Below are 27,661 nucleotides of genomic sequence, written 5' to 3'. Positions count from 1 at the left end.
CCAATGTTACAGACCTTCTGGACACAAGTTCTCATATTATACTCATTCAATTTAAGTATACAAGAACAGTTGTAAAGGACAATGTAGAAATTATGACAGAATAAATCTAATGTCATTGAATGTCTCCACTACGGCCTTCCCCAACAAGTCCCAAACCACTTAGTCAATGTATGACCACTTATGACAATTTGGATGCTCTTATGGCAAATTTAAAATAAATTTTATATCAACAGATGCTAGAAATCCAATTACTGTTGAGTAAGTTACCTTATACTTCCCCGTTTTGTCTCTTTCTTGTAAGGAAACTGGCAAAGGATTCAGAAGAAAAAGTATTCCCATCCTGTCAGTATTTAGAAGTAAATAAGGAAAAGGAAGACTTCTTCATAAGTTTCCACTTGGGACTCCAAATTCTCCCTTATTTCACGAGACTAACACCTTACTGCCTCCAAATTGAGTATCTTGCTGTAACTAAGAGAGAGAGAAAAAAAAAAAGACTTTTCTGAAATAAACGTTGAGATTTCTGTGTATCATCTTTCAAAGACAGGCAGAAATATTCACTGTCTGTTTATTTAAACATCAGTCCAAAATAAGACCTTGTTACTGTTGGCTCTTAGCAAGCCAGTCTTGAGCATAAAGCAAGTTTTGCCAAGAAACACTGGAATTCTTCCTTGTAGGGTAATCCCCAAGCTTCTGACTGTCTTGTTCCCACAGTGCATCATTAGCTAGAGAACTGAAGAAAATGGATTCTGTTTATATAGGAACAGATATTAATAGAGCCCGTGTTCACTTCCGTTGTATGCCATACAAGGACATACAAATTGACCAACATAAGGTGACACATTTTGTTTTCCTAAGTGGTCACTGAGGTAAGCAGGAATAAGACAGAAAATAGAAATTCTACTGGTGATTAATTTTGGGGTCACAACAGGGGGGCTTATAAGATGGAAATCACATTAAAAGTAATCGCTGCATCTCTATTTCAAGAATGTTGGTATTTTAGGCTTACACAGAACACATTTGACACACATTTTAGCAATGTTACCTTCCATCTTGCTCAGAGTGCTAGATGACAGATGTAGTTAGGGTACCAAACAAAAAAGTAGTACAGAACTCAAGAGCAGGCCTGCTGAATGGCTTGTCCCTACCTGGTTCTCCCCATTCCCTGTGCATCTCCTTATTTCAATGGGGGTATTTGCCTGAGATATGTATTTGACCAGTTCTCTTGCTTATCTAAAATCCTCTTTTCGTCCACTCTTTCTTTTCTTATGATAAGAAAAGGGGAAGAAAGAGAAATCAAAGCCTAAAGTAAACTATAACATTCTCTTTCCACTGTCTGCTAAGCAGCCTTGTTCAAACGCAGTTCCTGACTTCGGCCAGCAGCTCGCGCCATTGATCTTCCTCGCATCCAGAAACACAAGACTTCCAACAGAAATCTCTTTGGAGTTTGCGTTAGAGATGGTGTGACAAAAAAAGAGGGACGGCACAGGGCTGTAAAGGAGAAGCACCCCTACTTTTGATCCACCTCTGGGTGGTGTATAAGAGCAAAACATGAAGGGAGGGCAGGAGATGTACAATGTAAGCAGCTCTATGTAACAAAGTGCTGCATTCCCTAACCAGAGCTGCACAAGCTAATGTGGCCCCAAAGACATCTTAAACATGCAGCTGTGTATACCATCAATTATAGAAGCAGCCTAAACAGTTTACAGCCTCAAAAATCATAAGAAATGATGGCTTTTGAAAAAAAGCTTTTGAGATATATTCTACAGTACAGTAAAAAACAACCTGTTATCAGCACACCCCAGTCTCATCATGAGGCTTTTCTTTTTAATAACACTGCTCACAACTGTATGTGACACTCTCAAGCCCTCTGTACACAGACACCTGTCAGCTGACAGACAGGGTCTTTATTTTGAACACCTATGAAGCCTCTGCAAGTTTTCTGTAAACAAAGTGTAGCTGCTGCCTGGAAAATAGCTCATGCAGGCAACTTGGAGACGTGGTAATTATCTGGCTTCTCAAGTATGACAGGAGCCAACAAATAATATTCATTTCATACCAAAATCCTACCAATATCCGAAAAGCTTAGAAGCTGAAACAGGTATATTTAAGCTTAATTCTTCAGTCTTAAGTCTTCAGATGCTCAGTATCTAAAAGCAGTATTCAGTATGCAAGTTTAAAGCAGTAGGTTGTTAAAATTTCTTTTATGCCCATTCCCAACGGTCAGTCTGACCCTGTCCATTCACCAGTTTGTGGGCTGACCCTAATGCTTCTAGTGAGAATAAGAGGATAGAAATCAATCTTTGAGCCAGTATTACTGCTAGTATTGAAACATCCCATGAAAGAAATACTGCACAGAAGGTGTCAGTACTATTTGCCATGTCTTATTCACTACTTACAACCAAAGCGGATCTTTGCACATTAGAATTTGACTGTTACGTGAAATCCTGTTCGTACTCAGTGGGTAGCACTCACTGATTTTTATGAAAATATCATTTTGTTCCACATGCCATAGGCAATTGCTTCATCTAGGTTAACATATTTAAAAGGTTGACACTGTTCTATGAATATTCTTTGCCTTGCACTCATCTGTAGTACATTTTGTGTAATGCTGTTCCTTCAGGTTATAATATGACATTGTCTCCAGGTGTTTCGTGTAAAGTTACCATGTCTCAGGTATTTGGAATGGTCTCCTGTTGCCAGCTCAGCACTGGTGATGGAGAGGGAAATGCATACATTTAGGGGAATCCTGGGAGATGAGTTGTCTATGGAGGAACCTCTCCGATTTCCCCATTCTCTTTTCAAATGAAGGTCAAAAAAATGAATGACTTTCTGTCTGTGTGAGTACTCTGTGAGTACTCTGTGAGTACTTCAAGGAAGGTGGTTTGACAGCTGTCTCTGTGACAGGGCAGGTAGTGGGAGAATATTCTAGGTGTATTCTTTCTGTCCAGTGCATTCTTTCATTCTGGCATTCAGTTGATGCAGAAGGGAAATTCAAAGCACAAACTGCTCATTAGAAATGTTGTTTTTAGAGAGGGAAACAATGCTTCATTATTTTTGGAGGGATTTGAAAACTATAGAAAATATTTCTGATATTGGTTATTTGAAAGGGCATTTGGGCAAAACAATGAGATGTTCTTTATTCCTTAACTATTTTCTGTACTCTTTAAAAAGAGATGAGCTACAAAATGTGTGGAGTTTCTGTTTAGTTTCTTCTTAAGGTGTCCTTCTCCCAGCACAACCTCAGCTGATGCTTTAAAATCAGAAATGTAGAACTAAGAGTTTATTTAAATCTCTGAGGATATGGCAGTAGTCCTGAGAAGAAAGTGAACAAGTGAGCTCAGGGTGAGCCTGAGCTACCCTCTGCAACAAGTGAGTATCAAGATAGGGACCAAAAGAAATGTTTTGGTTGGCCGAGAGAAGGTATGATGTTAGTTTCTGTGCTGTCAAGAGAGATCTGGTTTATCAGGCCTTTTCAAAGCAGCTGGGGGGAGGTGGGGGGGAGCACACTGAAGCAAGGATCTAGCAAGGATCAGAATAGGCTGCTTTTAAACTGCTGTAGTTGCAGTTTATTCTCCAAATATACAACATTCCCAATTGAGTGTTTTGATTCCATGTGCCTCTGTACAATTACTCAAACAAAGCTGGCAATCATAGCCCTTAAAATGCAAGACATATGGTTTTGTTTAAAATTTTAGTAGAACTTTTATTAGCTGTACATAGCACGGAGTGCAAACCTCTTTTTCATAATAAAGAAACAGTTCTATGCAAAAAGCCACAGGATGTAAAACTACCAAGTAATTCTTCTCTACAAAGTGAAAATCTATGGAAATTATATGCAATGATGAGTTTCAAACCATGAAGGAATTCAGTGACACACCTTTGCTTCATACACACTTCCATAGCAGGTGCCATTTTGTCAGACTGCCCCTCTGCTGCCAGCTGTCACATGGCAACAAAGTGTAATGAAATACAGGTGGGAAGGTTCAGACTCTTCTGTCATACCACTAACATCTACCTCAGATGTCGTGGGCCTACATAATACAGTAGGAGGCATTACTTGTGGAGCAGCCCTTGTATATTACTATTATCTAGTTGTATCACAGTACCTTTGAAAAACTGCTAGCTAAGCTCAGTGTCTTATTGGACACTGTATATATACATACATATTAGAGTATATATTTATGCGTATATTAATTAAGCTTTAGCTACTTTTCTCTCTGTAAGAACATGCTACCAAGGACTGCCTTTTCATTGTGAATGTTTGACTTGTAGCTGCAATTGTAGTCTCTTGTTATTGTATAAGCCACCCACAGACAATGAATAATGGAAGTATCGCAGCCATTTTTTACATAGGGAGCTGTAAATGCCAAATGCAGTGAAGAATCCAACTATTTTTACATTTTCATTTACATTTTACCAATGTTTCATGATCTCTTGTGATCCATAAACTGACATTCTGTAACATAATGCTTTCCTATCAATGATTTCATTTCAAAATTCCTTTTGTTATGCTGTGAAAGCGAGTTTTCATTTTATATTGTAGCAGAAATGCTAAGTCAGGGCTTGAAACAGTGATTGAGCACGTGGTGGGAAAGCAGAGCCAAGCCAGGGGGGCTCAGGTGCATTTAATGCAGCTGAGTGACTGGAAGGGTTAGGGCTAGGATCCACCCTTTCCCAGACCTCATTTAAGGGCTGGCAGTGGAGGTGAGGGTATAAGCCTTTTATAGGTGGCTTAGTTATATTGCCCTCTACCGGAACTACAGAAGATTGCTGACTGACGTTTAGCGCATCGAGGAATAAGTCTGACAGGAGAACCGCAAGATAGGAATAAGTTGTTTCACACTGCTTAACAGAGTCACAGAATCAAATGTTTCCGGGTTTGGAATCCAAAGAGGTGCTTGGGTTTTATTCTGATTTGATGAAGGGATGTTCATTTCTTTAGAGGCTAATTAGTGTCTGCAGGAGAGAGATCCAAACTTATAAAGTTGTCAAGAAAAAGCAAGACTTGAAGCTGGTCTCTGAAGACTAAACTCAGAATATTTTACATAGTTACAGTTTTTTCTGATATATACCTTCCTTTTTAATTGAAACTTTTGGTACTATCACACTGAAAAAAGTCAAGACTAATATCATAACAGAATAATTCCAGTATGAAGATGTTTTCAGTAAAAAAATCAATTAAGTAGAGTTAAGATAAAGGGTTGCAACAGATTAAAAAGAAAGAAGTGACATTTAATATCCAGTTTTCCATATTTCTGTTTTTTTATCTTTTGAAATTCATAGTAATACTTTCTCTGTGATCTTCTAATTAGTCTTCCAACTTTACACCTGTGCTTGTAATTTCTGTGTTGAGATTTTTGTTCAGTATATGCAATTTAGGCTAGTAAAGTGATATTAGCAAGAAGTTCTACATGCTAGTTTTGTGTTCCAAAGTCTGTATTATCCCCGTGGTCCGACTAATGAAATACCAAACTGTATCACTTTAGTGAAGTGCATGGAATGTGTCGAGTCACTACCTGAACCACTGACTGATCAACTACAGCAAGGACCCCGTGTGCGCTGGGAGCACAGTTGAAGGCAGTTCACCTGTGTGACAGGAGGGATGAAGCCTGGATGCAACTCTCTTAGATCCTATTTAAGGGCTGACTCCCACAAGACAATCATTTCTTTCTGGAGATCCCTCCTTGGTGGAGCTTTCCCCTGTGAACCTTCTGATATGGGTAAGCTCACAGAGTCTCAGCCACACACACATTAGGAGAAAGCACATGGTCTTTGTGGCTGTATAACCAAACCCAAAATTATTCCTTTACCAGAAAAATACAAGTAGAAATCAACCAGTATCAGCCCTAGCAAGGGGGACAATGCCCCCAGTCCATTACTCTCCTTCTGTCCTCATTTCCTTCCCCTGTATTTTGCCTTAAGAGGTGTTCAAGGCCGGGTTGAAGAGGGCCCTTGGCAGCTAGGTATAGTACTATATGTGGAAGATGGCGGCCCTGCCTGTGGCAGAGCGGTTGGAACCTGATGATTCTTGTGGTTCCCTTCTAACCCAAGTCATTCTATGATTCTATGATGTGACATTATATGCTGCATTTTTTTCTCATTTTTCTGTCATCCTGGCTATGCTTAATCACAGAGGAAAGGATTCATTTTTTCCAAGTTCTACGCGGCACGGTGAAAGCAGAATTCTAATTCCAAAATATCCATACTTCTTGTATGGATAATAATACAAAAGTTTTGCGTCATGAAGATTTAAATAAGCATCCACATTCCATTTGAAAGAAAGAACCTGATTTTTTTTTAATACTGCTTTCCCAGCATGTTCTAAAACCTTCTTAAATCTTGTTATAACTAGGTATACAAAAGGAAAAACACTTTCTCGTAGCTCAACTGCTACAGAAAAAGCTGCTTATAAAATGCACACGTTCAGGTTCAGTCTTGTGGCACTTTTGACTTGGTTCTGCTCAGTTTTGTTGCCTTGACAAATGCACACAAACACTTAAAAAAGCTAAGCCTACTTCTGCTCTTTCAGTACATAATAAGCAAGGTTAGAACATGATGCTAATGCTAAAGCGTTAGTGATTACTCCCCAAAAATGTATAAAAAAATTATCATATCTTATATCTTTTTTTCCTGTATAAGCTTGAGGTGTTAAAGTCTCTATTTAAAAAATATCAATGATATTTTACTCTAAATGCCTCCCTCTTCAGATACAGCAGCTGGGTTGAGAAAAGAAGAGCATTTTACTCTGAAAACAAGAGAAGACTTGAGAGAGACTCACAGAATCAGACATGAGTTCACTTACACAAACTGAAAGGGAGGATCTTGCTCCCATATTACCCTGCAGGAGAACAGCAGTATTTCAGCTGTGCTGCTCAGAAGATGACATCACCTTTCTTCCTATTATACACCTGTGCAGTGCAGACAAACTGCATCCATCGGGCTGTTCATCTGTAATTAAAGTATCACAGCATAATTGCTAAGTATCATCTTCATCAGCAATTTCACCCCAAGTGTGTCCCAGGTAGAAGTTCAATCCTCGCAGAGCAGAATTCCTGGTAGCCACTTTCATCCAGCGTCATATTGCAAAAGTTCAGGGATGTATAACCATTAAGAGATGTCTCCATGGCACCTAACAGGCAGTAGCACAGCTTCCTGAAAGCCCATACATCATGCATTTGATATTTAGTTTTTAGCAGCTTATAGAATATAAATTGACAAATATTCATATTTCCTGCTATTTGCTCTGCCGGCCAGCAGTAGTAAAATATTTTGTTGTTGCCCACAGCATATGCATATTTTATATATATAGATTTATATAACACCTACACAAACATTTTGGTAAGCATATGAGCAAGGATCCATCCAATCTTTGGAATAAGGAAGATGTAAGTGCTGTTAAGACCAACATGCTCTATTATAATTCCTTCAGATATAAACTCAATCCTGTGAAATAAGCAAAAACGAAGCAGGTAATGTAGCAATTAAATGTAACTGGAAGAGAGTCTTAACACAAATTTAGTGAATTTTGTAAACAGGTACATAGTAAACAAACAACAGAACACTCAAAACAGCTAGGCTTTATTCCAGCACCAGAAAAGCATGCCTTGAACGTGCTCTGGGAAAGTGAATGACTCTCCCTATGTGTTTGTGAAGGGAAAAGCTGAGAAAACAGCTGCAGGAGAAACTGTTGTGTAGACTACAGTCCAATACATTTCAGCTCCCTCTTGCCCCTTGGTTGATCCTTGGCTGCATATGAAACTACAGCCCCAAGCGAACCCTCGCATGCTCTGCCCGTAGGCTGAACAGTAGCCTGATATAACTTCCTGCAGCGCAGCCTTCCGCAGAACAGCAAGAGGGGAACCCCGCCATTGCTACCTCCTGGTGTCCAGACAGCAGTGGAGCATCTCATCACCACTGATGTACTCCACCTCAGCCCATCAGCACAGCTGTCTAAGAGGCCCTAAGCCTGCCAGGAGACATCCTGCACTGCCACTCTATGAAATGACAAATTTCACAGCTAAGCGTCTTCAAAGCTGTTGCTCGTGCAGGCAGCACCCAGGCTGGTAGTGCCATACCCCCAGGCAGAGGATGTCCAGCCTGCAGCTGACATCCTTACTGACTGCATCGATGCCCTGTCCAGATGAACAGCAGAGATACAGTACTAGCTGCAAGAACGGATGGTCCTAGAGCAGGACAAACAAATACAACTCATGGTTGTTTACCTTCAAGGAAAGGAACCACACAAAGACTGACTAAAAAAAGACAACAAAATGCTTTATTCCTACGATACTCCATGGTGTGACTACTGGTCTCTGTCACAGCTATGTGGCTGTCCAGTGCTTATATGTGACAGTTTACACTGGTATTTTGGTGCACTGTATCATCTTTGGGACAGAAAAAAGCACATGGCAGACAGAGCCAACATCTCCCCAGCTAACTCTGCCTGCAGGCTGGTAGCTATTCGCTATCTGTCCACAGAGAAAAAAAGCCTCAGCCAAAAACTTATAACCCGTGGCTGTGTGCCACACAGAGCATTTGTAACCCTTCATCTCTCTACATATTGTAGTATGTATCGTAGCTGACACATCTTTCCCCACTACTTCAGCTGAATGTGTAAACTCTAAGCACATACCTTTTAAAGCAACAAATTCCCTGCCTGAGTGGCAAGCACAAGCTTTTTCTCTCTGATCATAACAGCAGTAGCAGTGCAAACAAGAAAGCAGTGACTGCAACAAGTCACTTGCTCTCTACTTTGTCATTAACTGCAATTGTCCACGAATTTGTTTTCAAAACCTGTCTGCTGAGTCCAAAACCAAATGCATCAAGCAACATTTATGTACAACTGAGCTATTTCAGTTCTCCAGGCAGCCTGCAGCAGCTAGAGGGCACACGAGGCATGCTGCAGAGGTAGTCCTGCAACCCTAACTGCAGGCACAGCAAGGAAACCTAAGTCTTTGACAGAAATTCCCTTTCATACAAAGTAACACAGTTTAAATGGATGATTTCTCATTGTGTTGTTGTTGTATGAAGAGCTGAAGGCCACAGACATGACAAATGAAATATATTTCAGTCCAAACCATTGTCCTGATCAAAGTGAATTCCTGTAAGATTTTTGCTGTGCAATGTGTAGCGCTCTTTGCAGCCACTCTGACTTTCAAGGGCTGCATCTAAATTAATACCAAAACTTTCAGTCTCCTAACACCCCAGTGAATAAGGGAAGGCTTGTGAGAAAAGACATGGTTGGTGAAAGGAGTCTGGTGGAGCAGTGGGGATTGCTTTTGTACTTCTTTCACTCACACATGACCTCCAGCTCCAGAAGAGCTACTTCTGATGCCTGCTGATGTCTTGAAAATAGAGGAAAAATATGTAACAATAAACATGAAAGGAAAATATAGATGCTTCATTTTCTTCCTTAAAAAACAATTTTCTTTTTTTTAATGGAAACATTAAAAACAGGAGTATCCCTGTTGGAGGGGGCAGAGGTAGCTGTTGTAAATACACTGTCAGTAGCAGAAAAAAAAAGCACAATAGCAGCAAGAAAAATAATTAATTGAGGCTTTAAGGTCCAGTAATTTTCCTTCAAAACTACAGATAGTCTGTTCTGCTGATCTAGTAAGCTCAGTTTCAGGAATGCCATAGCACACAGTCAGATAGGAAAGAAAGTCCTTCTTGGTAGCAAGATTTGTCACAGCCAGAGCACTCTCCCCACAGAGAGGCTGTGATGGGGATGTAGCATGGGCAGCCCTGCCATGCCGCTTGCCCTGCCCTGGACCAGGTCCAACAGGAGGGGATGCAGTGGCTCCGTGTTAGAAGCAAAGGCTGGAGAAGGCAGCCCTGCTGATCCCAGCTGAAGAGTCACTTGCAAACCACACATGCTAGATGATCAAGATCAGAGGAGAACCGTAGGGTACAAAAATAAATTTTATCTAAATCAAAGAAATTCAATTCAACTGCAACTGTTAGCCAGCCCTTCCATGACACAATCCTCATTAGCAAGTGAAAACGTCACTACAGCTTCTTCCAAGAATACATGAAAATACCATGCCAATGGATAACCACTGCTCATTTAAATGACAGTCCACACCAAAATGCAGCGTTTTGTTCATAGTGCTTGTCTTCTGGTATCTAAGTCATGCCATCCTAAAGCAGAACTTATGATCTCTTGATTTTATTTGTAATTGCCTTGTCAGACTTTAACACAAGCAGAAATAAGAGTCTCAGAAAGCTAGCAGAAGATGTCTGAAGACAACCTGTTTTTTTCCACCTTGGGCTAGAAAAGGGAACTTCACCTGCTCTTATATCTGCCCCACTTACAGGATATGTGACTCTTGCATAATTAGCTCTGAAAAAACAGTAACTCTGTTCACAGACAATAGTTGTTCATATGAACAACTCTGTTCATAGACATTTGACAACAAAGGCTGCTCATTACATGCATTTCTTTTTATCTTAAGGATTACTTGTGAGCCAGAATCACAGCACACATTTGAAGAATATACTATGGCAGAGAAGTACATACGCATCTGCAGAGAGCAGTACATAAATCAGGAAAGACTAAAAGTATCCAATTCATATAAGGCTTCCCAACATGTTCCGGTAAACTTCAAACCTACCTTTAAACCTATCCAAAGCACACAGGACGTGCCATTGGTGAAGAGGACATTGCTGTGACTACGATGTAAGAAAAATGAGACAAGCCTGCAGTGTGGGAGAAGCAACAGATGCTACTGCACAGGGCACTGAAAGCAAAGCAGGCCCAGCTGAGCCTTCCTGCCTTGCTCAGGAAAAGCTTCCACCTCACACAACATCCTCCAAGACACACCAACCTTGGGTTAAGCAAAAAGCAACACAGGCATACAGAGCTGGACTGCAGTGAGAGAGCTTCAGGGCAGCAGTTCCAGGAGCTCATTTAGGGCCTGCTTGGCATTCCAGTGTTGCAACTCTCGCCCCTGAACCTCTTCTACTATCCCTCCCACACATATTTTATTGACCCCTTTTATTTGCTTCTCTCCTTGATATATCCATTCAGAAAATAGCAGCAAAAATAAGATTGATTCCACATTTTTCCTTTTTCAGTCAAATCCACTTTGTTGAAACCTCTCTGATTCATCATAAGCTCTCTTCAGCAGGCCCAAACAACTAAACTGCAGCTGTGCAACAAGAGATGCTCCTGGTACTGCCAGACTGCAGCAACTTGCTTAGAAACACTCAACTGTGGGCTTCTGCAAACACATCTCCACCTTCTATCTGAAGACCTTCAACTTGCATAACCAAGTCAGCATTTCTTTACATGGTTTCAAAAATCATGTTTATTCCTTAGTTTAAAAGATTTTGGTTCAACAGTATTATAAACAAACTTCACCAGAAGTGCAGTAATTATAAACATAGCCCTCAGTTGCAGTGGTAGTAAGAATCTTTACTTTCATCATAAAGTTCATTAATGCAACAGAAGGATGACTTTGTTCTTCCTCCCTCATTGGCACTTGATTGTAAGTTGGAGAAACTTTAATAAGTCAGAAAGTTAATCTAAACATGAGGTTACAAGCACCTTGCCATAGCATTATATTCCCATATGGCAAATTTTTGTTTCATAAAGTCTGATTGTGCAACTTGGAGACCCATAGAAGGTGACAGAAATGTCAGTCTTCTCCAATAAGAAATAGGCCTTCATTTTTGCTTCAATGTCTTCAACGCTCCACACTCCCTATCCCTTACAAAAAAAGCCAAAACAAACAAACAACAAAAAAAAACAGTACAGCCAATAATACAGCACAATATGTCCATTACAGGCTGAGAGGAAATTACAGTAGACAAAGGCAGAAAACACCATGCACAGTAGACAAAATAGGACTGTTCTTAAAAAAAAAAGGGGGGGGGAATGGATAAAAAAGGAAAAGAAAAAAAAAGCTGAAAATAAACCAGCAATAGAATTTTTTCTAGTGGATAAGGATTTTTGGACTTCATAAATATGTGAAAAATTACTAAAATCCTTTGCTATATAATATATAATAAAAGGCTTAAAGCAGTGTTTTCCAGTTGTCACCTGAGCACTAGATGCAACTTTATAAGAGTAAGTATTAGGAGGTAGTTCTGATTGGTACAGGCATTCCAGCAGGGTAATGCTGCCAACAGCAGAAGAAACCCTCCCAGAAAAACACAAAAGCCACTGAAATAGAATGCAGTGTCATACTCCTGTGTCCAGTCATAAAACCAACCTGAGGGTGAAAATAAAAGAGAAGAGCATCAGTGAGGAGTTAAACAGAACACAGCACTGTAAGTCAAAGGAAAACAGTGGGGATAAAACAAAAGGTTAAATCTAATGCACACTATGACCACTTAAATGTGAAATGTGCTTTTAAGCAGAGCCAAAAATGGAACAAAATCTGCAGAAACAGGCTTTAATTTTTAAGATCTTTATATAATCTTTCTATTGTTATTAGAACAAAGTAGGACTACCTACATACAAATGGGATTCTGATCATCTCATGTTAATTTTAAAACATCTAAATCGACCTTACCTACAATTGGTGGTCTGAGGCTGTTTCCAAGTCCAGCAAAGAACATCAGTATCCCATAAGCATGAATCAGTTTCTCAATTCCCACAGTCTTTTTTGTTACATATGGAAAAATTGACCAGTTCCCAGTAAGAAAACCCAGAATCCCAGAAAGCACTGCTAATGAAAAGTAACTTCTGGCAAATGAAATTGCAAGCAAGGCTGCTCCCATCATTAGTAGGGTAAGTACATATAGATATAATGTGTTAACCCAATTAAAATCTGCTAGCATTCCTAAAATAAGTTTGCCAATAGCAGTCATAATGCCTATAATGGAAACAAGGGGCATATGATAATCTTCTTCATTGATGTTTGCACTTCTTGCTACATCTTCCATGAGCATAGAAGGAGGAAATCCACCAATATCAAAGAGCAAGATGGCAAAAAAGAGAGCTGAAAATACTCTGTCCTTAAAAAGAACCACACTTTCCTCCCAGAAGTTCAAATAGAGCTGCCATTTTCTTTTGGCTAGTTGCTTGCAGAAGTTTGTCTGTTCCACAACTTCCTTTTTATAAGTGTCTTTCTCATTTACATTTATTGAGCTTAATACATTCTTATTTAAAATGTTATCTTGTTTGTAGTCAGGCACATTGTTTGTGCATTTCTCATAAGTGTAGCCCTTTTCAAGGATGCTTATATTTTCTTCAACAGTCTTTTCTTTTTTGTGGTAAACAAAGTATTGATCTGGGACTTCGTCTATACGTGTTTTTTCTGGTGAAGGGAACCAGATGACTCCAATGGTCTCATTAGGCAACCACATGCTAACATATTTAGAGATAGTGCACCAACTATTAGCAGGCAACAATCCAGTCCGTACAGATAATAAGCTCTCTTTGCAATGCTGCATATATGAAGAGTCCAACACTTGAGCCTATAAAACAATAATAACATAATAACATAGGTGAGAACCAATAAAAAATTAACATTCATGTGACAACATATTTTGTAGTTGTTGAAATGCAGAAGTCATTTGTGCTCCTCTATTCTCAATCTAATAAACTTGTGAGTTATCTTCCCTGCTTAAGTCAGTTTCTTGATTGAATATGCACAAAATGTTTTTCAAAACACTGGAGAATTTATGATGATTAACACCAGCAGACACTTCTAGAAACAAGTAGAATCCATTCAGTATCTGATGAAAAATGTAATATCCTTCTGCCATGCAGATATACACATCCCTTCAGGTACCATGTTCAGTAACACTTTGAACCAGTTCTGTTAGAATTTCACACAAGATCATTTTCTCCGTTCTCCTCACTGCTGCCCCCTGCCTCTTCTTATGCAGGAAGAGACCAGTGGTTCACCAAGAGCCTTTCTACAAACAGAAGGTGACCGTCTGGTGTTTAAAGAGAATAGCTCAGAGTCTACAGGTAAATTTACTCCAAAGGCATTTCTGAAGCCCTACATGTCCAACCTTGCATTTGAGAAATCTGGCTACTCAGAAAAAAATATTGAAGGGTAAGCAAGTACAACAAGCACAAGAATTTCATGAAATCCTACCAATGTAAAGTATACACTCCTGGCTACAGTGAGCATAGATCCATTGTATAATCAATGGATATCCACTCAAATACAGAGCACTGATTTTTCAAGTCAATTTAAAGACAAACTTTAAAATGATTTTTCTGAAGAATCTCTAGGTTTTATAAAAGTAATCCATACACTTCAGTGTATGAACTAACTAACGCTCAATAAGATCAACTGCCAACTGCCTGCAAATCTAATAAAAGACACTACAGATTTTTCCAGGGGACAATGAAGTAGTGGTTCCCTTTTATTACACCAGTGCAGGTCAACCATATATAACTTGTAGTATTAACGGTACTGACCAGGCCCCTCTTTACTAACCACTGCTTGAAAAAAAGGATCAAAGGAAAGACACAGTGCAACACAGAATGGCAGGTGTGGAACAGTACACTTCTTTAACTATTTCTACTTGGTTCATTAAGTTAATTTCTCTTGGTACAAAGTACAACAACACACAACCTAAAGACTGAGAAAGGCTGCTCAGCAGCCTTTGAAGAATTTCCCTTGTATTATCAGAGGTTCATTTTTCTAAGATCCCTTTCACATGCATGGATGAAAGTTGGGATGAGCCTTTGGAATCTTTCAGACATTCATCTTCCTTTTATACTGAAAAGGGAAAAAAAAGAAACCAACCAACCAACAAACAAACAAACCAAAAAACCAAAAAACAAAAAAGAAACCCTACGCCCAAGCTTTAAGTCTAGTTTTTAGGAAATAGTTGATGTGAGATTATGTTAATCCAGCATTTACATTTTGCATCCCCAGTCTCTTTTATGCATAATCTTGTTTACACAAGGAGATCTTGTGTACAAGGAGATCTTGTTTGTACAAGGAGAGAGAAGAGAGCTGTGTAGAAAGTTTCCCCAGGTTATTACTCATGGCACACAGTCCAAGCTACTCATACTCTACTTTCATTTTGGTGAATCTCCTTTTCTCATCTATATGGATAATCCACACTATACAACTGCAGATATAGTGACTAATTTATCTGAAGCTGGCTGTTCATTGCTACTGATGCTTTGACTTCAGAAAGTAACTGAGAAAAATAAAATGTTCTGTTTTTTCAGAATAACGTTAGCTGTGTTAGCACTGAAAAGTTAGAGAGAATGACAATTAAAAATCATACCTGTTGAAATCAGACTAAGTGCGTTTCTCAAAATACTGGCAAGCGATGGTAACCGTTGCAGTATACCATAGGCCACATCCAAGCCCTGCAAAGGAAGAGTAATAAGGCATACAAAGTATTCAGAGAAATGAACGCCTGTTTATTCCTCAGATGATACAGTGGTATACCCCAGACACAGAGATGCCTTTAAATCTGGCTCAGCAACCATCACACTGACAGTGGCATTAGGCAGCCTGCACTGTCCAAACCCTCTCTTCCTATAGCCGATCGGCTGGCTCAGTATGAGCAGTACACCAGCTCACATTTTATGCTATGTGCAAGCAGCTAAATAGCTGGCCTGGCCCAAGAGCACAGCTTTGTCTGCATGGCACCGTACTATAGACAGGAGACCCTGCTGGGTCTTGACGGCCAGTAAGGCATCTAGATTCTTGACACAGTTAATTGGCAATTTGATAACCACCAACAGCAGCCCTCCACAGCAAAAAGACAGCCCCCTCCCCCGTCAGGAGAACAGCACTTTCATGCCTTTAGTAGAGCACCTTAGGTTCAATCCAGTTATGTGGAGAACAACACCGCTCTTTAATGATCTCTGATTCACTAAGTTAGAATGTGTACATGACAAAATTCCTGAAGGGATTTATTCTTTTAAGGTTAGGGCTTCCTGCCCACAGAAGACCCGCTTGAATATAACCCTCCCTTGGGATAAAAGAGTCTTTCCATGTCTAGTAATTGTGTTAACAGAAAACAAACTGCTTTTAAATCCTGAAGAACATATGCATTGCCTTTGTCTTTCACCACATAGTAACAGGCTGCCTGTGTGACCCACCCCAAAGTAAGGTACTCCATGGTAACTCAAGTCCCAGACTATAGCTGCCTCTGTGAATCAGCTTCTTCTTTCAGATTACTAAACCAAGACTTAATAAGCTCTAAGTCTCTATATGGAAGGGAGCTGTTTCTTACTAACAACAATCCCATATGAAAGATAGAGAAAGCACATGTTAGGCGCAAAACTGCTCATCATGAGGCCACCAGCCACCATAAAGCCACTGAAGATCGCTACTGGCCTTGCTCCAAAGGATGATACGCATATGCTGCACACAGGACCTACGTGAAAAGCAGGAAAAAGTCTTGTGAATAGCAGTAACAGGAAGAAATACAAGAACCTCAGTCAATGGAAATGTTCCTTGTGATAATAAATATGTAAATACACTAAAAAACAATTGACTCTTTAAGAGTAGGTTATAAAAACATGAAAGATCAAGCTTGCAAGAATTCTGCTCAAGGAATGCAAAAATTATAGGAGGGCATGGAGGAAGGGAGAGAGCAAGACATAATTTAAAAGTAGGATGATACATACATTCTAGACTATAACACTGTGACTACAAACCTAAGGACTTGTACAAAGGTTCTGAAAAAGAGTCTCCATCTGTATGTACCAAAAAATTCAGACCCTCAGCCAGGTTTTAGCCAAGCAGACTTTTTTTTTTTTAGTAGAAACAAAAAACAGTGTTTCAGAATAGAGTATCAGTAGTCATCTTGATATAAGATGAAAGGTATAAAACTGAAATAGAAAACATCTGATCATAATCACAGTAACAATGTCACCTGGTGCCTGGAGGAAACATATGCTGATGTAGCAGATAAAGGCCAATTGTACTATTTCCTGATTTTCAAGGGAATATGTCAGTCAATATTTTACTAAGTAACTGCTCATTGCCTACCTTGGCTATTATTGTAAAATTGTGGAAAATAGAAATCATTTATCGAGAATGTCCAGAGCAATGTTCATGAAGTTTGGAAGAGGTTTCTCTTTCTCTTTGCTCCCCAATATTTTCTGGCTGGTTGTTTTTTCAAAACAAGAAAAAAGTACAGGCAAAAGCCATATTCTGCCTCTACTGAATCAGTTCTTCCCTCACAGAAGTTGTAGAACAATCAATTGTTGTGTGGCGTTTTGGCATGCAAGCTCTGTATCCTGATTAAATAAGAAACCAGCACGGGACTTGGCTCACAAAAAACAAATTCTCTTCTGAAACCCGCCCAGTTCCAAACATTCATCGACATATCTCAGATCCACAATTATAAATTTGTCAGCCATGAAATTAGAAGTTTGATATACATTTGAATTACGTTATTTAAAGAACAAAACAAAACCCCCTAGCCATCTTTGCATCACGTTCACATTGATACAAAAGCACTTCACAGTCAATAGAATCTGCAAAAGCAGTAATCTCGGAGCCTGCTATTTTTCAGGTTGGTTCTCCGACTCACACAGAACTACAGTTCCTGGCATATGGGAGCTATGCCAAGACATGATATAAGGTGAACAACAACACTTGGAGATGATGACGGTGCTTGCCTAGGTTTTCAAACAGGAGCTAGCAGATGGGAATGCAGACAAGGTGTTCGCATGGTTACAAGCCATGGGACAAGGAGTTCTGGCAGGAACACAGATTCATTAGCAGGTGAAACAGCCGTCAGATGGAAAGCAGGTCAGAATTTCTGTCCTGTGTGAGAGCTGTTTGTTTTGGGAACTTCAAGAGAACACAGTTTGAACTGAGGCCTAACTAGGCAAAGAGTCAGAGTAAAGAAGAAAGGAGAAAATCTTCTGGGGAAGTTGGGTTTATGTGCACTCTGGAAACAATGAAAAATGAAGATATAAGCACTTGCTGCTCAAGAACCAGCACACTGTGGGAACAAAAGCCAGCCAGAATAACTTGGGCTGAGCAACTTGCCAAGAAGAAAAGCTGGGAGTGCTAGATTGATGCTGATTCCTAGAATTACTTACAAGAACTGGCAAATTAAGATTGGCATGTTTCTTAAAACTGCAGGGTTTATAATAAATAAAGGATTGAATCTGTGTTACATTAAAAAAAAAAAAACACTTCTACACCAAAAGAACGTTAGGCAGTGATAACATAATTCAATTAAGCAGGAGAATTTGCATGCTTTCTATTCTTCTTTTCTTACCCACTATCCTGCTGAAACAAACAATTTCCCTTATGCATTCTTCCTATATTGTGACATATTCTTCTTTCAGAAGCTCTCTGCCCAGCCTGCAGTGCTGATATGGATTGCACTGGTTGCTAGCAAAGGATTCAAAGTAAAATGGGACCTTCTGGAACCCAGCCAGATGAAGGAGGGGGGGGGGGGGGACAGAACCGAGGAACACATCTGCATACTGTGACAAGGGCACTCTTCTCTGGAACATCATCAGAAGGAGCTCTGACAGGGTCCAAAGGAGATGTTCTTCCATCTTCTCCCCATTACAAAAAATAATCCCAAAAGAGAATAGAATGTACAAAGAGATCTTTCTGCTCTGACATGGAAAACAACCTGCACAAAACTAAATAACTCATTCCAGTAAGACATTAATATGTCATCTCACACTGCAAGAGATTTGTCATCTTAGCAATGGCTCTGTTTATAAGAAGGAGCATGAGAATAACTATTAAAACAGTTATAGATCTCCAGGATGAGAAGAAAAACAGATCCATCTTCTCCTCCACAACAGGCCTTACTTTCTCACTCCTATTATTATACTGCTAGAAAATATGTCACAAAAGAAAACGCCCATGAGAGCAAGCATCCTTGTTTCATTTTCCTGCCTCTCCACAGTTCTTACCTCTGTTTCCCAAGGAGCTTGCATTTTTTTTTTTCCAATAGGCAAAGCATGTTTGGTTATTACCATGTATTTGCACAGGAGTTTACTGTACACAAACATGCCATTCTCTACAAGTAATTTGAGCACAATGGGTTCAAAGCAGTTAAATCTGGTCAAACATCCAACTTTCCCAGAGTGGGACTGAGACTTGCTCTGTGAACTCCTGCCCTGTGGATTTTGTTCAAAGTGGACGCTTGTATTCTCAAGAATGTAAGAGTCAACATACAATCACACAGCGAACAGCTCTACAAGCAGTGTAAAGGTTTTTATTTAGTCAAATGTTTCAGAAAGATCCTTCTGCTGTTAATACATTTCCCACCATAATGTGAACAACAGAAAATAGAATCCCAGTGGCAATCCTCAATAGGAAGCACAGATAACATTTTGTAGGCCAGGATTTTCTTCAGTTTGCTAAGCAACTCCAGGGGTTAGAACTAGTATTGAAATAATGTTTGAAGACATGGCTCACAATATACCTCTCTTACAAATAAAACGTCAGAGCTTTTTTCTTCTTCCAAATAAAGTCTATCAGGAAGAAACAAGCCCACGTTACCACAATGGCAGCTAACTCTAGGAAGAAAAGTGAGTTGCTCTGAAAGACTTCAAAGGCAGCACTGGGACTGCCAGCGTTGTTCTGCACACAACCTATCAATGATCGGCTGCCTGCTAATCATTCTATATGCAGAAGAGTAGTCCAGATGCTCCCTAGAAAAAAACTGAAAGAAGCAGCAGAAAAGACAGGCTCTCTCGATGGAAAATGATTAAAGGGAGAGAATTTCTGAAAAGAACCAAGCATACGTTGATATTTTCATTAGGATTTCTAAATAAGTAAAAGAATTTACCCTCTGTGAGACGTGGATGTAACAGTGATTCCTTCATGAGATGTGAAAACAAGCCATCTGCTGCTAACACAAGATCTTTACAACTGCCACCATCTTCCAACCTCTGTACACACACCCCTTCCAAACAGATGCTTTCATCTGCAATTTCACTACAGAGCTGTTTTCTTTTATGGCATCAAGAGCTAACACCCTCTTCCTCAGTGTTCTCACACAGAGCAAAAAAAATACTGCAAACAAATATGCTCTTCCTCAATCCTCTCATATCTACAGTTCTCCCTCCCTCACTTCACAGCTACTAAACAAACAAAACTGGAAAACAGTTCTTTTTCTTATCGCCTGCATTAATCTCACTCTCCCTACCTGTTGGTATTCAGGCAAACTAGGGGTTCTGCTTTCAAAAACATTCTGTGTATTAACTGCTTTTAGCCTACCTTTGTTAGGTGTGGAGAAAGTAGACTTGGATGTTGGTGGCTCCGTGTCTCTTCCAATCCCACTTGTTCTTCTACAGGTGCTGGGTGTAAATAGCTTTCCCTGAGAGCAGGGAGTGCTTTATGGCCTACCTAGAAGGACTTAGGACCTAGGACTCCAATAGCTTATTGGAAAGTGGCTGGATGTGGACAGAACAGAGCATTAGAAATTAGGCTTGCTAATATAACTGAGCTGTAGAAGTGAGATACTGCCAACCAAACTTCAAGAAATATAATAAAAAGCAGCATACAGGCAATGAAGATGAGTTGCCATTTGGTATTCCTAATCCTTCATCATCATATATTGTTCCTGTTGTACAGTGCAAGTCTTATATTAATATGTCACACATCTGTCAGCACTGCATTGTAGAAATGGATCACATCTCATTTTCTGAATGTTACGGAGGCTTTGTGAAGACCTCAGGCACCAATACATGGTGCAGTGCAGCAAGAGAAACACTTGGCCACCAGCAGTTATGCCCTTGGTTATCCTAAGCAAATACACAGGCCCAAAGGTGAAGAAAGACTACAAGTATAAAATAACTCCAATAAATTATTTAGGTCTGAAAAAAAATTCACAAGCATAAAAATATTAGTTCAAGGCAAGGCAAGATCCATCATCTGTGCATCTCAGCTTTAAATAACTAACTGCCCTCACCTTCTTAGGACTAGTTTCTGAAGGTAGAGAGTGGTGCCTCTAACTTATAGCAAAGGATTTATAAGTTTCCAGGATAAATGATACACGAGTTCCCATGCATGCAACTAACCTGCCCTCTCTCTCTTAAGGGAGCAATCTGCTGAACTGATGATCACAAAACCCATGCTCTGTTCCTGGCTCTCTCACTAACCAGATGTGTGATTCTCAACCATTTTATTTTCTTTACCCTGTAAGACAGAGACAGATAAGATCTTACTCTGTTTCCTTCAGGACATTTTCACTCCACAGCTTAAGCATTAAGAGTGCTGCAGTAACGGTTCTGCTCTGGGAGACCTTGGGGGGCAAAACAACAAAATAAGCAGGTCTTGTAGTCTGTTTGTGAAGAGGTGTCAGTTCTTGAACTTTTTTTTTTTTCAGTGAAAAGGGAAAAAAAATGACTGCTTTATGAAAGTAATCGTCTAAATGAGTAGACAGTAACAGAAGTCCCATTCAAGCTTGTCACGGAGTTGCCTAGATAGATCTGTGCCCGTGACAGGGGGGCAGTAGGCTCGCGGGCCCCCTCCCCCCCGGCTTCCTGAGAAAAAAACAGAGCAGCGGCAACAATCTAAGAAGGAGAACTTATTTTACTAACTACCATGTTGGAATGCAAGATGACACGATATAATACAATCTAATTGAGAGTAAGGATAATAAATCAAATGAAATGAGAGAGAGCGAAAGAGTGATAGAGCGAGAGAGAGTTTCTGAAACCGAAAGCCTTACTTGATGAAGGCGCACGGCTTGGAAGCACACCCACTCCTCTCCCGGCAGCAAGCGAAAGTGAAGAAGACCGCGCGCAACCAGATGACGTATCTTCCATGATGTATCTTCCTTCTCTGACCGTGAGGTCCTCTGGGATACGTAGTTCTTCTCTTTTGTCCATGATGTTATGATGTGGAATACCAATAGCAAAGTTACAAAACCATGACAAAGCTGCCTATGCTCTTCATGATCGGTTTTTCAGGATTCATGTGGAAAACTCACAAAAAAACTGCAGTATAAAACTGCAAAGAATAAATACTATACAGTGAGACACGAAAAGAGATGGTTCTATCTAATTCAAAGACACTGTAATTAAATGTTACATTAGGGATAGGTACTTACAGATGACAACACACAAGTCTTTCAGCTCCCTACAAATGTAGCCTCACGTGGCAACTCTACCTGCAGGAAAAGAGCAGCAAAGCAAGTTTTCAGCCCAAGTATCACCGCAACAGTGGAAAGAGTATCTTTACAGTGGAACTTCAGAAGAATTCAAGTTATGGAGTTACCTCAGTGGAGAAATACTGATTCCCCCCTCCCCCAGTTAATCAACAGCTGACAGCAGCCTTGAGCGCCAAATAACAATAACACGACCTACTAACATAAAATAAGCTCTGATATTCAAAGTCTTTGGGAAAATATTTATGGCTTTAACATAATAACAGTCCTTCATGATATAGTATTTCCAGTTACTATCATCATGAATTTTTCTTTCAGTTCCAAATCTAAACTCTGATTTAGTCCGTCCAATGTCTGGCAACTGTCCCTTGATCACATTGGATGCCAGAATGATAGCTGTCTGAAATCACAGGATACCATAAGGTATCAACACACCAAGAAGCTGCTTATAGGTATATTCCAACAATAATAGCCCTTAAAATTACACAACAGAGGATCTCGTCTATCTGTAAACAACATATTTACACTACATGTATACAGCCATAAGAAGACTGGGCATATGAACCTCTTGCACTAAAGAAGTATCACTTGGTTTGCTTTGTCCCTGAATGGAGTAAAAAAGGTGGAAGTTAGCAACAGCTTCAAGAAAAGACAGTTCCACTAGGGGGGTGGGGGGGAAATCACACTGTAGATATTGAAAGATATATGTGAAAATGATATCACCAAAACATAGATATATAAAGTGAATAATCCCAACTCTTATTTGTTTAAAGTCTCTAGAAAACAAATACATGCTAGCTATTATGCTCACACCAAAACTTTGCCAAGACACAACTCTTAACTCAGTTCTGCTATTCTTTGATATGATGGGGAGGGAGGGAGGGCAGGTGATGAAAAGTTTTCACAGCCTTAGGTCTTAGTCTTTTCTAATAGAAAGAGTAAAATAAATTTGGACCAGCTCCTTGTCTGCCTCTAGTCTGCATGGCTTTATGACCTTTAACAGAGTTCTGCCAAGTTAGGGCAGCAAAAGAGCTGACCTCTGACATCCCAGAAACCTCCTATTTTGCACAGCAGCTTCTTTCACATCTTTTAGCTAAAATGACAGACTTTAGACAGCAAAAAAATATCTCTTTTCTAAACAATTCAGGCCATTTACAGTCTGCAACTATCAAGCAACTATCAAGAGTGAAAATCACTATCACTTCCTTCACAGAAATCACCCTTGAAGTGATCTACCAAATTGCACAGATTGTTTTTACCAGTGACCATGACCTGGCTTTTCTTTCCCTCTCTTGCAGGTCACTTTAGGGACATTGCTGTGTGCCTATTATCTTACAAGGCAAATTTTCTTACTTCCCTGAAGGCACAAAGTTCTCCTGTGGAGAGGGTATTAGCTAAGAACCCTGCACAAAGAGCCTGTCCCCTGCAGCTTTCTGCTACAGTACATGGTTAATGGTACCCCAGTAAACCAAGCTGTTATGACCATGGATATCAAGGTACCTTTTATTGGTACGTTATTTAATACTTCCCTGCAAATGGCAAGTTGGAATACAAAATTATTTAGCACAGCCCTGCTGAAAAGGCCTTGGAGTACTGGAGGATGGCAAGCTGGACATGAGCCAGCAAGGTGCCCTTGCAGCCCAGAAAGCCAACCGTATCTTGGGCTGCATCCAAAGCAGTGTGGCCAGCAGGGTGAGGGAGGTGATCCTGCGCCTCTACTCCATGTTGGTGAGACCTCAGTTAGAGCACTGCATCCAGATGTGGAGTCCTCAGTACAGAAGAGACACAGACCTGTCGGAGTGCGTCCAGAGGAGGGCCACAAACATGGCCCAAGGGATAGAACACCTTCATTATGAGGACAGGCTGAGAGAGCTGGGGCTGTGCAGCCTGGAGAACAGAAGACTCCAGGGAGACTTGATAGAGACATTCCAGTATCTAAAGGGGGGATATAATAAAGAAGGGGACAGACTCTTTAGTAGGGTTTATTGTGACAGAACAAGCGAAATAGTTTCAAATTAGAAGAGTGGAGATTTAGATTGGATATAAGGAATAAGTTTTTTTTACAATAAGGGTGGTGAGGTGCTGGAACAAGTTGCCCAGAGGGGTGGCAGATACACCATCCCTGGAGACATTCAACCTGAGCAATCTTGTAGGAAATCAGCGGGAGAAATGTGATGACCATAGTAGATGATCAGCAAATCTCGTTTATTGTTTCAGCTGCGTGTACATTTATAGTGTGGATAATAGGCTCATACATAGTGCTAAAGTGGAGCTCAGGATTGGCTCGCTAGTCAGTGTCAACTACGCCTATCTTTGTGCTCTGTGGTTATCTCTCAGCAAACACTCTCTTACAGACTTCTCAAAACACTGTTGCCGGCTTTCTCCATCGGCATCCTGTTTTGTTCCTTGTTCTCACACCTGACCTTGCGCGTACCAAGGTTGCTTAACCAGCTGCACAGTGCCTGCATGGCTTTTCTCAGTCAGCCAGTCATCAATAAATCTCTCCACACAATCTGATCTAGCTGTAGATGTCCCTGTTCACTGCAGAGGAGTTGGATTAGATGACCTTTAAAGGTCACTTTCAACTCAAACGATTCTCTGATAAAAATTCAGTAGAATGGCCAAGAGCTGACAGTAGGAGTTAAAGCATTGTTACTCCTAGCACTGCCTAGATGGGCATCCAATCTGTGCCTGGGAGGGATGCAAAGTGCCTCCCACTGTTTTCTGTCTCTGGGCAGGAGGAGGACACGGACTGTACTACATCATCAAAAATAAAGAAGCAGACGCTCGGACAGAAGAGAAGTTAATGGACAATGAACACCTGTTAACATCAGAATTTAGGTGGGAGCCATTCTGCAAATGTTATTGTTCAGAAGAACTGAGGATGTTGTTTTGGACTGCAGGAAACTTAGTCACTTCAAAATGACAGAAATGGAGAAATAAAGCAAAAAAAATCAACAGTAACTGGAAACGTGGTTAGAAGAAGCTTTTCAATGAGTTGTATTCACAAAGAATAAGAATCAGAAGAAGAGAGCTGTTTGATGAAGGCCTTTAACGATAGGAAGAAAAGAAAAATAAACCCTAGAGAACAAACTGAACAATGACAGGTAAAACATAGGATAGTGGTGTCACACTGTAACTGCATTACTTTGTATAGCTGGCTTCCTCACAACACCAAACTCTCTTTGTAGAAATGTTAAAACAGCTTAAAGATGACAGATGAGCACGGACACGCAAGAACACAAGTTGATTTCAGCAGTGTGATCGCAATTGAAACTCTGACCCTCAGCACAGAAACTTGTATCAATCTTTGGCAAAGGGAATCTTGAGAAAAACAGTAGCAAAAGGATTGCTTTCAGTTTGTTGTTTGTGCATCTGGAAGCTCGTTAAGCATGCTGCTTTCTGTGAGCAGCATATGGCTGCAAGGAAGGCTGAGGTCAACAGAATCTATGTGATTAAAAGCTTTTCCAGCCTGGCAACGCACTGGTACGAATGGAGACAGAAGCAGGCAGAATGATAGCATCCCTCATTTTAAAGTGGATTCGATTTCAGGTAGATTTGTGGGGCTTTTTTCAGACACAGATGCTATGGGAAGTACAGACATTGTGTTAAATGCACCGAAAAAGGCTTGTCTGTACTTTGACAGTGTCAGACTTTAACTGATGTTTGAACTATAGTAGCCCCCTACACTTTAATACTTGTCTTTAAGTACTTTCATCCTGAATATGCAAGGCTCCCTATCAGTTCTCAGCATTCAGGTATACATATCTATCATATTCCACTTTTCCTTTGGCAGCTCACACAGGACGCTCCTCAACATAAACATTTCCTTCCATTTCTACCCAAGCAGCACCAAGGGGCTCAAAACAAAACACCAGAACAAAACTTCCTGACAACGTAATAACATTTTTTCCCACTGTGCTCAGTAAGTTCACACAAAGAAGCGTCCGTCAGGGCAGCACTCGGCCCAGCCAGCTTTGTACAGATCCGTCAGCTCAGCACAACCAGTCCTACCTGTTCTCAGCCCCAGAGGACACGAAAACCCCCCCTCTGCAGTACAACCAGCTGTCAGAGAGCAGACAGAGGTAAAGCCAAGCGCTGCCGCAAGCCGCCGCCGCCGCCAGCAGCCAGCCAGCCTCACTGGGAAGATGAGCGCGCCTCGCCGTACGCATCGCTAACTGCGAGGGCTGCCGTGGCACCCGCTCCCTCGCCAGCCACGTCCCTCGACCGCTTCTGAGGTACGGACGCGCTTTTATAGCCCCGGCTCACCTGGCCCCTTCCCACGCCCCCGGGCCAGCCCACTCGCCGGGCCGAGGGCCCGCACAGCGGGCGAGGAGTGACAAGAGGGCATCCTCAGCGCGTTCCTCTCAGCGGCGCGAGCAGGGAGACGGGCGCACGCCCTCCCGAGACGCCGAGCGCGCTCCGCGAAAGGCACCGACACCGCCGCGCGCCCGGGGCGACAGGCACCTGCCGCAGACACCGCTGGGTGCACGCAGAGGGGGTCAGCGGGCGTCAGCACGCCGAAGGGCACCTGCGAGGGACAGCGCGACGGCGGGGGCGAAAAGCCGTCTCACGCTGAGCGACGCGGGGAGCCCCGCATTGCCCCGTCCCAGCGTCGCGCGACGCCGGACACCCCGCGCGAGGCCCCCCGCCCAGCTCCCCACCGCAGCCCCGCCTCACCCCTGCCAGGCGGCACCTCCGCGCGGGGCTTCCCGGCTCAGGCCCCCGGCGCCGTCCTCAGTTACCTGCGCGGCGGGGACAGGAGGCAGCCCCGCATCCCCAGCGCGACGGGCCGGGGACGGTGTCAGCCCGAACGGGTTGTAACTTGGCGGGGGGAGGAGCCGCCGGGGGCTGCCTCCGCCTCCTCCCGCGGCCCCGGGTCGGGAGGAGGGTTGTCCGGCCGCAGGCACGGCCCCGGCCCCGCTGGCCCCGAGCGACCCCTTCGGGCGAGCGCCCCGCTCGCCTCCGCCGTGGCCACGGCTCTCCTCCACGTTCCGGGCGGCCCCCGGCCCATCCGCCTCCTCCCATCGGGCAGAGGCGGACCCCGGCCCGGCGGGCGGCAGCCGCGACCTGCAAGTCTTGCTTCCTCCCCGTTTTAGTGACGCTTCTGTGGCGGAGCCCCGCAGCACGACCGCTGCTTCTCTCACTTCAATGCGGCTGGGCGCACACGGCAGCATCCCCGCGGCAGGAGATCGCGGCCGCGGCGCTGGGTGACCGCAGGCGCTGCCTTGCGGCATCACGGCCGGCCCCGAGCTGCCCCCCTTCGGGGTGCTGCGGCTTTCCCCCCACGGTCTGCGACACCCGCTGCAGAAGCTGCCCGAGACTTCAAGTCTGCGCGTCCCGTGTGACAGCCGTGCCGTGCCGCTGCCCCACCAGGCCGGCTCTAGCGCACCCGCATCAGCTGCAGCTGGGAATACAAATATTCCCACGGACGAGTGGCTGCTGACATTCTGAAGCAATTTAAAACGTTCACAGCCCCTGTAGCAGTGACAGGCATGGCAGAACTCCTCTTTGGTGTCTGCAGTCCAGACGGATTCCTCCATGCACTATTTGTAAAGGTCCATGAACTTCAGCAGCCTTTTAAGGTGCCTAAATCTACCTCAGAGTGTTCAAGAAAATTCAGAGT

General features: G+C 42.0%; 1 protein-coding gene, 1 long non-coding RNA gene and 1 pseudogene across 8 annotated transcripts in view; 1 reads left to right on the top strand and 2 right to left on the bottom strand.

The window, feature by feature from the left end:
* The window catches only part of FAM13C (family with sequence similarity 13 member C), an 87,388-nt gene extending 86,846 nt beyond the window's left edge, over positions 1 to 542 (bottom strand). For all 5 annotated transcript variants that reach the window (XM_046943205.1, XM_040702579.2, XM_040702581.2 and 2 more), the window contains exon 1: positions 268 to 542. The gene's annotated coding sequence lies outside the window, so the exon portion shown is untranslated. The remainder of the gene's footprint in view (positions 1 to 267) is intronic.
* LOC112532660 lies at positions 268 to 26,841 on the bottom strand (annotated as a pseudogene). Its single transcript, XR_005860682.2, has 6 exons — positions 26,716 to 26,841; positions 21,598 to 22,038; positions 16,168 to 16,311; positions 15,208 to 15,292; positions 12,519 to 13,425; positions 268 to 12,215 (listed from the first exon to the last, which is right to left on the bottom strand). The product of XR_005860682.2 is annotated as a monocarboxylate transporter 9-like, transcript variant X1 (transcript).
* Positions 24,324 to 27,661, top strand: part of LOC777017 — a 515,269-nt gene continuing 511,931 nt past the window's right edge. Inside the window, exon 1 of one of the 2 annotated variants that reach the window (XR_005860685.2) lies at positions 24,324 to 26,273. This is a non-coding gene — a long non-coding RNA (uncharacterized LOC777017). The remainder of the gene's footprint in view (positions 26,274 to 27,661) is intronic. The other variant, XR_006939620.1, reaches the window with a different exon arrangement.

Source organism: Gallus gallus, chromosome 6 (genome assembly GCF_016699485.2).
Source record: "Gallus gallus isolate bGalGal1 chromosome 6, bGalGal1.mat.broiler.GRCg7b, whole genome shotgun sequence".
Classification (NCBI taxonomy): domain Eukaryota; kingdom Metazoa; phylum Chordata; class Aves; order Galliformes; family Phasianidae; genus Gallus; species Gallus gallus.
Note: the sequence above shows the minus strand (reverse complement) of the source record. Positions and strands in the feature narration are given on the sequence as shown.